Source organism: Salvelinus alpinus, chromosome 6, assembly GCF_045679555.1.
Source record: "Salvelinus alpinus chromosome 6, SLU_Salpinus.1, whole genome shotgun sequence".
Lineage (NCBI taxonomy): Eukaryota > Metazoa > Chordata > Actinopteri > Salmoniformes > Salmonidae > Salvelinus > Salvelinus alpinus.
In genome coordinates, this window is record NC_092091.1 from 45,583,346 (window position 1) to 45,598,346 (window position 15,001).

Consider the following 15,001-nt stretch of genomic DNA (forward strand, 5'->3'; position numbering starts at 1 on the left):
ATTACTACCCTAATTAATTAAGCAATTACCTAGTCAAACCTACATTTTCCATTAACTAAACATACTAAAGGATATACATTGCAACACGTTTTTAAACAATATCACAACATAACATTTACAACATTACATCACTACTGACAGTATCTTTCAATATGTCCATTTACATTAATGAGCCATTTGGGACAGGCACTATAAAGTCAGCCCAATTCCTTTAGCTCGGGTCCTTTTCCAGCATACCCGGAAGCTACCGAGATGGAGAGAGAGAGGAACAGAACAAACAAACAAACAAAACGCTCATCCACAACATCGATAAGTATAATAAATATTGCACATCTTAAATATGAACACTGACAAGTGTGAAATGTATGTACTAAGACAGAAGTTAATTTGTGTGTCGACCCACATTGTTAACTTATCTTATAACGGAGCAGGGAGGAGTGATGAATGTGTGCGTGCGTTAAAGAACCAAATGCTGCCCGCGGCCAGTGACGGACTTCTACGTCACAATTTGCCCACATTTTTTTCACTTGATAGCCAATTAGGTGAGGAGGCCGAGGCGGACTGCGGGCAGCGCCGCTGAGAAATAGATCATTACATGCATGACAACTCCATTGACTGTCTGACTCACCTACTACCTATGTAGATTGGCCAACACAAACACTTTGTTTGCTACATGTGGAAATTAGGAAATTAGGAAATTAGGATGGTTACTGTCAAAATTATATATAAAAAAATGGTTAGAGAATTTTGACATAGGTGTGAGATGATGGGCACTCGTGGTCCCCCCTGTGGTTTACAGTGGTTTACTGGAGAAACGTTGTCTCACCATAGAGGAAGAGCCGGGCCAAAATCATTGGTCCACTTTCTTTCTGTAACTTGATTTACTATGAGAACGAGTGATGCATATAAAAGCACATTCCTCTGGTCTGAATTCTCAGAGGGAAAGCAAGGCGAACCTTCCCTCTCCCGTCTCTCTCTATCCCTGGTTGAAAGCATCCTGGCTGGGCTCAGAGAGTTGAACTTTCCCTTCAGTGTAGAACGCACAAAGGCTCACTCTATTCAGGATCAAAGCACAGACCGTCTGGGCACTTCATGGGCCCAGTTCTGGAAACTAGAATAATGACCCTATCGTTGTTGTCGGATTCTTCACTTGACGAAAGACACTGTAGCTTCTCTAACCACCACACCATCTATTTAACAGTCTCTGTTGCATAATTCAAATGAAACCACTCTTTCATAACAGCATAAACATCATTCTTGTTATTACTCATATTTTGACATTTCTCCACAACATCAGCTTTTGGCTTGGACATGGATTGTTCTCTGCTGTGGCATGTGTCTCTCGGTCATTAGGCTTTTCCCAAACATGGTATTTTAGTGAGTAAACCCCCATGCCCTTTATCCTGTCTGAGTTTTGCTGGGTTAGATATAGTCAGTCTGAACCAGGGCCCAATGTTCTCCACTGCTGACGTGACTGGACAAATTAGTGTTAGTTCAGCTAATATATTAAAACGGCTGCTGGGCCACCACAGAGGACATTGAGAAGTATTAGGAATGATAGCCCTGACTGTCACAGACGCTAACCACTTCTGACAAGGTGACAGCACATTTGGCTGCTATTTGCCAAGGAGAAAAAAAATACGTAAAAATTTCACGATGAGGCATTTTGATCTTTAATTCATACGGGATGTGGGGAATGTATATGGGCTATTCATATCTCAAAAGACTCTTTCTGACCCCCCCCCCCCAAAAGCCGTATAGATAATCCACGGCATCACTTTTCAGATGGGAGTTCTTGCCTTCAACACTTTGATACATTTCTTTTTTTTCTTTTTCAAGGGTCTCAGTCACTCGTTATTGACAACCCATCCTTTCATACAGCTTTAAGGAGGAACAGCTCCTCGCAACGTCTGTACAACCCAAACTCACTCCTGTGTAGTCAACTAGCCGTACACGCTAAATATTCAAAGCGACTCCTGGATGTGTTTTATGCAGACAGAACCTGACAGACTTGAACCGACGCCAAGACAGATATGAAAGTGAGCACTGTCTATATGTCAAACCCCAATCTGGAAGTACTCAACTCCCCTTCCTCCTTAGGGCCCCAGCTGAAAGTCATTAACTTAAACAATGCCGTTCTTCTACTGATAGCTAGCTAGAAAAAATAATACTTAGGAGCATTATCATAACCATTTGAGGGGGATCTCAATTATCTCTTGTTCTCTGTGCTGTGCTCAGCAAGATTGCAGCTTGGTCGGTCAATGGCTTGGCTGGGAGGATGTAGTGTAACTGTACTACTTTGAGGTAAATGGTCCAGTGTTTACATCCTAGACCGGATTACATTAGCCAACTATGATTACCCATCTCTAATCCTATTAGCTTTTGTTTCAGTAAAATAATCAGAAACATACTCTGAGTGGAAGCATTTACAAAAACTAAATTCATACAACTATTTCCGTATAGTTGCTAGCCTACTAAGGAATGCAATTATAGGAAAACTTGCTCTTAGGAACTTCTCAGAGTCCAAACTATGCAATTGTACTGTATTGTTTTGTATGATCTCAAAGAAAAATAGCGAGACCGGAGTTTACATTGTACAGTTTCATTTAATAAGTTTGAATGCAACATACATCAGCGTGCCATATCATATTACTTTTTTTTGCCATGAAACTCTTTAGTTTAAAGTCAGCACAACATACAGCATTTCAACTGAACTATAGAATGTCAATCAATAAAACATGTAATGTTGTGTAAAAAGGTAATAATAAAAAGATTTGAAATCTTCAATATTACAGGCAGAGGTTTAAAAAAATACATTGGCTATTTAAAAAAATTAACATTAGTATATACAACTGTCTGTCTTTGTTAGGCATTCCCTGCCGGACTATTATTAGCACCTCACAATCCTTTCAAGTTGCACACTCCACTCCCCACCCCCCAGGAGCAGTGGTAAAGAGTCTTGGGTAAAAATGTTTTGCCTTTAATACTATAGCCCATAGAAACGCTTTGAATAATACATTCATAAAGGTGACCGACCACCTCGATTCGGACTTATAGACTTAAAGTAGAGACTCAGAGCTAGAAAATTGTATATCATACACTGCAGTTAAAGAACAATGGGAAAGTAATTCTGCTTTGAAAGTTAAACTTTTAACTCCACTTTTGAGGAAATGGCCCTTGAATGTTTTGGTACACCTACTAGAGTTATTCTTTGTCTACACCCTATTCAACATCATTCACACCCTCTTAAGCCTTAGCTCTACCCATCTCTAAGTATTCACATGTACGGTAATTTGCTAAACTGAGTGATTAGCTTATTAAACAACCAAAGATTTCAAGACTAAAAGTGGTAAAAGTAGTAGCTTACAATAAGGAAAAACACCAGGTAAAAATACACTTTATCTAGTCCTTGGCCTATATCCTAATCTGACTTTGGTGCAGGTCATGTTGTTCTTCACATTACTGTCTTTGGTAAACACACACTATATAAAATAAAAAGTTGATTTGTCACATGCACAGGATACAGACGGTGTAAACAGTACAGTGAATGGTTACTTGCATAGTAACAATATAAAAAACAGTGTCCAGATAAAAAATATTTCATAATTATTATTACCTGACACACTTGTCTAAATTGATGGGTCATGTAATCATCTGGCAAAGTGTTTTGTTTAGACATGTAGTATTTTGTTTAAACATGTAGCTAGCTAAACAATGAACCGGCATAATCCCAGCTCACACTACTACCAACCAATACAAACATTCTCATAGCTGTAGTATGAATCTGCAGGTAGCTAAAGCTAACCAACTAGGTACAATGTTAGCTAGCTAATATTAGGCTATATCTAAGAATGCAAATAGATTTCTGATTTGAATAATATTACTAGACAGATCATACATGTAACGTTAGCTAGCTAGCTAACAGTACGATTTAACATGCAATTAAAATGACATTCTGACAAAATTAGAAACGTATAATATCTGAAAATGTATCTAGACTCTTACCCGTATACACGGATGAACGCTTCACGGCAGACTGGAACCATTTCACTTTTTGTTTTGTTTGTAGCTACCTTGTTTGGCCAGTGTTGTGTCAAGTTACGTGGCGTGTGCAGAAAGTAGCATATCACTTTGTTTTGTCTTTGTTTCACACACCTGTTGTCAATCTCATAATCCCATGTTCATTATTTAACCCTCTGTTCCCCACATGGTTTTTGTGAGTGATTGTTTATTGTATATTTCGGTCCGTCTGTGTGTGCTAAAGATGTTTCTTTGTATATTTGCCTTTTTTGAGTAAAGCATGTTTTTTTACTCGTATCTGCTGTCCTGCGCCTGACTCTCTCACCAGCTACACACAGGACTCATTACAATAGATCAGTTGGAATTCAGTGTGGTAGAAAGCACTACTGTATCAACACATACTGAGCAGCTAATGTTATAAACGCTACATGGCAGACCAATCCAAACTCATCTCCCGGCATATCCAGCCCACCCATTATCTCAGCCAATCATGGCTAGCAGGAAGATTTCTGTCTTTTTCCGTGGCTAAACCAACTGGGCTCGCAATTGAAAATTGTTATATGTATTTACAGATGGAATACAAGTTTGTTATTTGGGCACATGAAAGTGATGGTTGCCGATAATGGGCCTCTGTACACCTATGTAGATATTCCATAAAAAAAATATAAAGTATATACATAGGAGATGAGTAATGTCGAATATGTAAACATTATTAAAGTGGCATTATTTAAAGTGACTAGTGATATTATTAAATCCATTTATTAAAGTGGCCAGTGACTTGAGTCTGTATGTTGGCAGCAGCCTCTCTATGTTAGTGATGGCTGTTTAACAGTCTGATGGCCTTGAGATAGAAGCTGTTCTTCAGTCTCTCGGTCCCAGCTTTGATGCACCTGTACTGACCTCGCCTTCTGGATGATAGCGGGGTGAACAGGCAGTGGCTTGGGTGGTTGTTATCCTTGATGATCTTTTTGGCCTACCTGTGACATTGGGTGCTGTAGGTGTCCTGGAGGGCAGGTAGTTTGCCCACTACCATCTGAAGAGCCTTGCGGTTGAGGGCGGTGCAGCTGCTGTACCAGGCGGTGATACAGCCCAACAGGATGCTCTTGTTTGTGCATCTGTAGAGGTTTGTGAGGGTTTTAGCCATGCTGTCTGTGTGGGTGGACCATTTTAGTTTGTCAGTGATGTGTACGGCGAGGAACTTGAAGCTTTCCACCTTCTCCACTACTGTCCCGTTGATGTGGATAGGGCGGTAATCCCTCTGCTGTTTCCTAAAGACCACGATCATCTCCTTTGTTTTGTTGATGTTGATTGAGAGGTTATTTTCCTGATACCACACTCCGAGGGCCCTCACCTCCTCCCTGTAGGCTGTCTCGTTGTTGTTGGTAATCAAGCCTACCACTGTAGTGTCGTCTGCAAACTTGATGATTGAGTTGGAGGCGTGCATGGCCACGCAATCATGGGTGAACAGGGAGTACAGGAGCGGGCTGAGAACGCACCCTTGTGGGGCCCCGGTTTTGAGGATCAGCGGGGTGGAGATGTTGTTTCCTACCTTCACCACCTGGGGGTGAACCATCTGAAATTCCAGGGCGGGGCCGAGACCCAGGGTCTCAAGCTTAATGATGAGTTAAGAGGGTACTATGGTGTTGAATGCTGAGCTGTAGTCAATGAACAGCATTCTTACATAGGTATTCCTCTTGTCCAGATGGGATATGGCAGTGTGCAGTGTGATGGCGATTGCATCGTCTGTGCACATATTGGTGCGGTAAGCAAATTGGAGTGTGTCTAGGCTATCAGGTAGGGTGGAGGTGATATGATCCTTGACTAGTCTCTCAAAGCACTTCATGATGACAGAAGTGAGTGCTACAGTGCGATAGTCATTTACCTTAGCTTTCTTGGGAACAGGAACAATGGTGGCCATCTTGAAGCATGTGGGGACAGCAGACTGGGATAGGGATTGATTGAATATGTCCATAAACACACGAACCAGCTGATCTGAGCATGCTCTGAGGACGCGGCTAGGGATGCTGTCTGGGCCAGCAGCCTTGCGAGGGTTAACACGTTAAAATGTTTTACTCACGTCGGCCACATTGAAGGAGAGCCCACAGGCTTTTGTAGCGGGCCGTGTCATTGGCACAGTATTGTCCTCAAAGTGTGCAAAGAAGTTGTTTAATTTGTCTGGGAGCAAGACGTTGATGTCTGCGACGGGGCTGGTTTTCTTTTTGTTATCCGTGACTGTCTGTAGACCCTGCCACATACGTCTCGTGTTTGAGCCGTTGAACTGCGGCTACTTTGTCTCTACACTGACGCTTTGCTTGTTTGATTGCCTTGTGGAGGGAATAGCTACGCTGTTTGTATTCGGTCATGTTTTCAGTCGCCTTGCCATGATTAAATGCGATGGTTCGCGCTTTCAGTTTTGCGCGAATGCTGCAATCGATTCACGGTTTCTGGTTAGGGAAGATTTTAATAGTCACAGAGGGCACAACATCTCCAATGCACTTCCTAATAAACTCACTCACCGAATCAGCGTATATGTCGATGTTATTGTCTAAGGCTACCCGGAACATATCCTAGTCCACGTGATTGAAGCAATCTTGAAGCATGGAATCCGATTGGTCAGACCAGTGTTGGATAGACCTAAGCACGGGCGCAACCTGTTTTAGTTTCTGCCTATAGGAGGGGAGCAACAAGATGAAGTCATGATCAGATTTGCCGAAGGCAGGGCGGGGGAGGGCCTTGTTTGCATCAGCGAAGTTGATGTAGTAGCAGTGGTCCAATGTTTTGCTCGGGCGGGTGCAACAATCAATTAGCTGGTAGAATTTGGGTAACCTTGTTCTCAAATTACCTTTGTAAAATCCCCAGCTACAATAAATGCATCCTCAGGGTATATGCTTTCTAGTTTACATCAATGGACTTTAAGTTATTTCAGGGCCGTCGAGGTATCTGCTTGGAGGGAGGGGGATATACACGGCTGTGACTATAATCAGAGAGAATTCTCTTGGAAGACCATGAGGTCGGCATTTGATTGTAAGGAATTCTAGGTCAGGTGAACAAAAGGAGTTAAGTTCCTGTATGTTGTTATGATTACACCATGAGTCGTTAATCATGAGGCATACGCCTTTCTTCTTACCAGAGAGATGTTTGTTTCTGTCGGCGCGATGCATGAAGAAACCCGGTGGCTGTACCGACTCTGACAACAAATCCCGAGTGAGTCATGTTTCTGTGAAACAGAGAATGTTACAATCTCTGATGTCTCTCTGGAAGTTAACTCGTGCTATAATTTCGTCCACCTTGTTGTCTAGAGACTGGACATTGGCGAGTAGTATGCTCGGAAGCGGTGGATGGTGTTCTCACCTTCTAAGTCTCACCAGGAGGCCTCTCCTGCGGCGACGACTTTGTTTTGGGTCGGCCTCTGGGATTATAACCAATGTCCAGGGTGGAGGTCCGAACAAAGGATCCGCTTCGGGAAAGTCGTATTCCTGGTTGTAATGTTGGTAAGTTGACGTTGCTCTTATATCCAATAGTTCTTCTCGGCTGTATGTAATAACACTTAAGATTTTCTGGGCTAACAATGTAAGAAATAATACATAAAAAAACGAATTACTGCGTAGTTTCCTAAGGACGTGAAGCTAGGCGACCATCTCTGTTGGCGCCATCTTGCTTTTGACTGGTACTGTATAAAAAAAAAATGGTGTGCCTGTTTTGCATGTTATTTTGGCATTAATACATGTCACATATCAGTTTGCAAACAATGTAAAAAAATTTTTTTTTATCATTGAGTTAATAAAGCCGCATACAAACATGGTCTCTTTTCTGATATCTTGCTCTGTGCTTTCTGTGGTGGTGGGGCAGCCAGCAGAAAATAGGGAGCTTAAGGGTTGGTAATGTTCTCTAGTTGCACTGTGATTGGCTCAGTATTCTGTCACTCATGGGGACACTACGTCATCGCAAAATCTACAGGGAGAGCTCGAAAATTCAAGCCCCTTGGATGCTGTCATACAGTATAGTTGAAGTGTCCATCTAAGAAGGCTCAAAGTCATTGGCCACAGATACAATGATGTCAAATCACGTTATATCTACAGTAGATTGGACTGATCATGTCAACATAATTTCAAAATATTAGCAAATCCTTTTCATATGAAGATAAATTATAGATAAAACGTATCGGTGCTCATCGGCCAAGAACATTACACAACAAGTTGGAAATCGCCAATTCAACAATGAGTGGTTTGGAAGGACTCAGTGGCAAACTGCAAGCATTGTAAAACAATCACTAGCCTGCTATTCAGTGAAGTGGATGTTTGGTCCAATTCTGGGTTTAACATTCAACATTGGCCATGCTGTCAATCCAGCATAACTTTTGCAGCTTTCAAAACAACTGGAAACTTGGAACTGGGAAATCTCAGACTTCAATGAGTTCAAGACAACTAGGAACTGGGAAAATACATATACAGGAACTGGGAAAACGGTCATCCAACTCGGAATTCCAAGTCGGGAACTCAGGCCTCTTTCTAGAGCTCCGACCTGAAGATCACTAACATCATGATTCAACCTTGTTTTTTCCGAGTTCCCAGTTGTCTTGAAAGCACCAAAATCTGCCCACAAAGGACCGACGCGCCACCTTCCTGTTCATGTGAGCACAGCACAACAAGGTGAGTCCAAAAATGTCTTGAATGCTGCTGCATAAATGATGTAATATGCCAGGGTGTAACGGACACACTGTGAGTCGAGAAGCAGGTGAAACGTTTAATAAAACAACAAACATGAAACGAGACAACATAACAGTGGCTTTTAAGCATGAACAAAGAAACAATACTGACTTAGGAAGGAACCCAAGGGAGTGACAGATATAGGGGAGATAATCAGGAAGGTAATGGAGTCCAGGTGAGTATCATGACGATCTGCAGGTGTGCGTAATGATGGATCCCAGGACCAGTGGTCAGTATACCAGCAACGTCGAATGCCGGAGGGGAGGAGCAGGAGTAGACGTGACACAGGGAAATATGTATACTGTAGCTAAGAAAGTAATACTAAGTGTATGTTGTGTAGTAAGCGGTTAGTAGCCCATGTGCCTCACCCTAATACATTTGTCTGCTTTCCCCCTTATAACGTAGCCTACTGTTAGCCTACACATGTAGTCTATAACCTGTTTTAGATCAATGTCATCATCGAATATTGTAAGAGCTTTCATTATCTGCTTATATGCAACCTTTATTTATCCTACGGTTCTGACTTGGTTTACAGGGAGAATGGTGTAAGAATGGCCCATGTTCTGAATTCTGTCACTATACATTTCCAAAGTGGTGAACAAATAGTTATATTGAGTATGTCCTTCCTAGCTTGCTCATTAATGTCTTAAATCGAAATTACGGATTGCTTCTTATCCGCTTGTTGTCCCCTTATGCCATAGTTTGTACATCTCAATTGTCAGTAGAAACCACATTTGTTTAAGCAAGTCAGCCATATCAGCTATGTTTTTTGAGAAGCCTGTAAATGAGGCTGAATGAACTGTTTCGCTGTCAGACAAGGTCCTGTTGATAGCCAGGTGTAACAGTGGTAAGGTGTTGGGACTACTGATGGGACTCTGCTGTTGGGACAGCTTTATGTAGGCCCTAACCATTATAGTCTAATGAATGTGTTGTTTAGTGGTGTGTTGTGTAGGGGCTTTGATTGTATGCATGTATTGCCCCACCAAGATTTACATGCTAAAATCGCCACTGGCCATATGGCATAGCCAGATCAGGGCCTAACAAAAGGACAACTCAGAGTATGCTATTTTGTTCTTCTGAAATAGACTACATTTTCTTCATATCATGTTTCTTTAGACCTGTCTAAAATAAATAATGGATTTATTGTGATGGTGTAGGCTATATTACATGGATTTATTAGACTTTTTAAAATGTAGATGTTCCAAAGGTCTGCATCAGTGGCTTGTAGGCTGTGTGTGGAAGCCGGGAGATGCTAAATGTGTTTGTTAATTAATGGTCAATTACAATGAGACCGGCATCAATCACTGGCAATCACTGGCTGACAAAGTTTTATGACCGCCACAGCCCTATGCATGGTGTGTAAATTGAGACTGTGTTGTGTAAGTAACGCTATATCCGTCATCTGCAGGGCCTTTGACATTTGGACAAAGCAGTGTGGCATTTGTGTGAGGACGTCTGACATCACTAGTCTGATTACTGAATGGAAATAGCCTGGTGGCTTATATTATTTTGCTCTAAAGTGTCTGTTACCTAAAAGCATCATTGTCAAAGTCACCCTGCTTTGCGTCCCGCCAAGCAGTAAAGCTATTCCAGGAGATTTTTCTACTGACTGATTAAAGCGGCAATCAGCAGTTTAAAAAAATAAGAAAGCTTCCTCCCACCACTGTTTCGGTAAAAAGTGGGGAGGATGGGGCTGGAGAAATGTAACCACATTCAAATTCAAAGACAGAGCTATGGATGCAAGGACTGGCCATCCATGATATCAAAATTATAGTTTAAATCATGTTTTGAGGGTTTTCAGTGTTTACAAACATTGGAGTTAAACAAGATATTTTGGGTTCTGATGGTTGAACGAAGCTCATGAGGCAATTCTAAGTTATATTATTCAAGAATCAATGGGTAAATATCATTAATTTATACATCCAAAAATGATTGCTCCTTTAAATGTAACAAATGAAATGTAAACATTGTTGGCAGATTATTATAGTCTTCTCCTAGAATCAGTATAGAACTCTGCTGGCAACAAAAGGTACAGTAGACAGGTGTAGGCCAGATCATCACAACGGACAGTATCCTCCTTCATCTGCCATGTACGGTAGCAGTATACTGGACAGTAGCAGTGATATCTTAGGTGCTGTGTAAAATTGGTATGAGTGTGTTAACATTAGGCTCACAGCTAAAGTCTGCACCATGTATTCTCTATTTCCTTTAAACCCCAAATCCCAGCAGATCATAATGAGAAATACACCAGATGACACTATAAATAGACCTGTTTCCATGTCACACACATTCCCATTAACATTAATGTAAGTACACTCACACACTCTAAGACCATGCATACTGAATGTTGACCCTACAGTCTCGTGGACCAAGTGTAACATTTACACAGGGTACATGGGGATTAACGTCTGGGATCTGGGCACGTATTATTATAGAGCTGGTCTGGCAGGAGGTCAAGATGACCATGAGCTACAGTACATCATGTGTTTTGGGCGAAGGTGCGTCCACCTTGTAGATTTTTATACCAGAAAGATGATGCGTTTCCTGCAATAAATAGATAACAGTAGAAATATAATCTTGGGTTCTGTGACACATATAGGCTCTGTTGTGTGCATGAATACAGCATTCACTACCATATAGTATTCCATAAAGGCAACAACAAAAAAGTTTTAAAAAATAATCCAAGCTAGAGGTGTCATTTCAGTGACACGTGTTCTTTAGTAGACTTACAGTAAACCTGCTCAGAAAGTTCCTGGAGCCTTCTCGGTAGACGTGGGAGATCTCAATGAAATCTCCCATCATTCCCTCCTCTGACGGCTCCACGTTCTCGTAGAATTTCTGCGCTTTGTACGAGAACTGCGTCTCTACTTGACTGTGATACACACACACACACACACACTAGTTGAAGAGTCTGTTACACATAATTGACCTTTTCACATGGCCATAGTCAAGTAATGTAATATAAATAAGGCCATGTTCATAAACATAACAAAATAATCATCCTCCCTCATTTTAAATGGCGCCGACCGCCACTGGTATGTACTGTATGCGCCCAATGGCAAGAAATGCACTGTAAATAAGTACACACTTTTACTATACATTTTGTTATTCAAGCCCATGCTGTTGTTGCATGAACTTTGACACTGAAGTATGCTTTTTTCTCACCAGTTTCAGTCAAATGTATATGTTTCTGTATGTGTTGCAGCTTTTCGTGAGTAGAGTCTTTACAGTGAGAGGGAACTTTTATTGCCCTATGTTCTAAGAGCTCATTAAATCCAAAAGAATCAACAGACATTTCTCCGGGCTTAAGTGACACGTTTACAGAGGATGTGGGTCAGAGGGGGCAGTGCGTTTGGCAGCTAAAGACGTGCCACGGCTGAATTTATGACACCATGATGCAACATTGCTCTGTTGTCTCATTATAATGTCATTTGCCTCCATGCAGCTGAATGATCTCCAAAACACTAAAAGGCACCTGACTGGGCAGAGTTCCAGGAGTGGGATTTCCATTTCCACCTACAAAAAAAATCTGGGGTTAAAACCAAGATGAAGCAGACAATTGGAGGGTCGGCCCATCCCACTAGCAGACACTGTTTGAATCAATATTGTTTCAATGTAATTTTTCAAAGTACAGTTTGACGTGAAACAAACATGTAAAATATACTGAATAAAAATGTAAAAGCAACATGTAAAGTGTTGGTCCTATGTCTTATGAGCTGAAATAAAAGAACCCAGAAATTATTCAGATGCACACAAATTTTACTTCTCTCAAATTTGGTGATCAAATACATTTCTCATTTGCCAAGAAGCTGATTAAACAGCATGATCATATCACAGATGCACCTTGTTCTGGGGACAATAAAGGCCATTGTCAGGTGTGTGCGTACTGGTAGCGAAGTCAGGTGCAGGAGAGCAGAGATTTGTGAACAGGCGCACTGTAACTCCCTGACCGTAGAGATCTTTTTATTCTCTATGTTTGGTTGGTCAGGGTGTGACTCAGGTAGGAAACTCTATGTTCTGTGTTTCTATGTTTTGGCCGGGTATGGTTCTCAATCAGGGACAGCTGTCTATTGTTGTCTCTGATTGGGAATCATACTTAGGCAGCCTTTTTTCCTTTTGTATTTTGTGGGTAGTTGTCTTTGTTAGTGGCCTGTATAGCCCTAGTAAGCTTCACGTAAATTTTTGTTTCGATTTTGTTGTTGGCAACATTTATAATAAAGAAAAATGTACGCTCACCACACTGCACCTTGGTCCAGTCATTTCCACGACGACGGCAATCGTGACACGCACACTTTATTGAGGCAAAAGTGCAAAACGCGCAAAACATTCACAAGAATTATGTTTCCCAATAAACATCTTCATGAAATAACACGGAAAAACAAACCATTCTGGCGCTTCAATAATAACCAGGTAACACAAACAATTTCACACAAAGACATGAGGGGGAACAGAGGAATAAATACATGTAGTGTGATTGGGAATGAAAACCAGGTGTGCAGGAAACAAGACAAAACAAATGGATAAATGAAAAATGGAGCAGCAATGGCTAGAAAGCCGGTGACGTCGACCGCCGAACGCCGCCCGAACAAGGAGAGGAGCCGACTTCGGCGGAAGTCGTGACAGCCATTCTAAAAAGTGTAGTTTTGTCACACAACACAATGCCACAGATGTCTCAAGTTTCCCCTGAGCTGTTGCCAGAGAATTTAATGTTCATTTCTCTACCATAAGCCTCCTGTAACATAATTTTTGAATATATGGCAGTACGTTCAACCGGCCTCACAACCGCAGACCACATGTAACCACGTCAGCCCATCGTCCGAGACCAGCCACCCGGCCAGCTGATGAGACTGTGGGTTTGGACAACCAAAGAATTTCTGCACAAACTGTCAGAAACCGTCTTAGGGAAGCTCATCTGCGTGCTCGTCGTCCTCACCAGGGTCTTGATCTGACTGCAGTTTGGCGTCATAACCGACTTCAGTCGGCAAATGGTCACCATTGATGGCCACTGGCACGCTGGAGAAGTGTGCATTTCACAGATGAATCCTGGTATGGCGTCATGTGGGTGAGCGGTTTGCTGATGTCAACGTTGTGAACATAGTGCTCCTTGGTGGCGGAGGGGTTATGGTACGGGCAGGCATAAGCTACGGACAACAAACACAATTGCATTTTATCGATGGTAATTTGAAAGTACAGAGATACCGTGACAAGATCCTGAGGCCCATTGTCGTGCTATTCATCCACCGCCATAACCTCATGTTTCAGCGTGATAATGCACAGCCCCATGTCGCAAGGATCTGTATACAACTCCTGGAAGCTGAAATGTCCCAGTTCTTCATGGCCTGCATATTCACCAGACATGTCACCCGTTGAGCATGTTTGGGATGCTCTGGATCGACTAGTACGACAGCGCGTTCCAGTTCACACCAAAATCCAGCAACTTCGCACAGCCATTGAAGAGGAGTGGGACAATTTCACAGGCCACAATCAAAAGCCTAACCAACTCTTTTCCAAAGGAGATGTGTCACGGATCCCTCTGGTACTGTTGCTCATTCCGTGCACCAGTTTCGGAGGTCTACGTCACCGGCCTCTAGGAACTGAACTGTGTCATTACGCACACCTGGTCCCCATATTCTCCCCTGATTAGTAATTGTGTAAGTGTGCCCTTTGTTCACCATTGTCTTGTCGATTATTGTTCCAATGTCCGTTGTGCCTGTGAGTACCTGTGCTTTGCTGCTTTTTTAAAAAGTACATGTGACCAACATATGCATATCTATATTCCCAGTCATGTGAAATCCATAGATTACAGCCTAATTAATTTATATAAATTGACTGATTTTCTTATATGAACTGTAACTCAGTAAAATATTTTAAATTGCTGCATGTTGCGTTTATATTTTGGTTCCGTACTGTTTTCATCTCATTTCATCCAGGGTTGTAAACATTGAAATTACGTTAAAACTTAAACTTAACTGCATTGACTTAACTTGACAAACAGATTGTTACATCAATCTAATTTCAACATAATCGTCAGAATTATGAATATGTTGAAATTGTGTTGAAAATTTCAAATAGGAAATGGAAAAAATATTTGTCATCCTATATTCAATATTGGGTGGTTGAAATGATGTTGAATTCCATATTTGATTAGTCATATTTTATTTGACCTTGTTTCAATGTTGATAGTAAAATGGTATGTTTGAATCAACGTCATTGTTTCAACGTCATGCCATCAACCTAAATAAAGAGGTACATTGAAATAAAATGGGAAGTCACAG

At 41.6% G+C, this 15,001-nt stretch overlaps 1 long non-coding RNA gene across 2 annotated transcripts; it reads left to right on the top strand.

Annotated features, from left to right (window-relative positions):
• The first annotated feature begins 236 nt into the window (after positions 1-236).
• Positions 237-12,760, top strand: LOC139578747 (uncharacterized). Of its 2 annotated transcripts, none has more exons than XR_011675608.1 (4): positions 237-313; positions 7,151-7,224; positions 7,320-8,669; positions 12,172-12,760. It is a non-coding gene; the product is annotated as an uncharacterized lncRNA (long non-coding RNA). The 2 variants fall into 2 exon arrangements; XR_011675609.1 differs by having other exon boundaries at positions 7,320-7,511.
• The last annotated feature ends 2,241 nt before the right edge of the window (positions 12,761-15,001 follow it).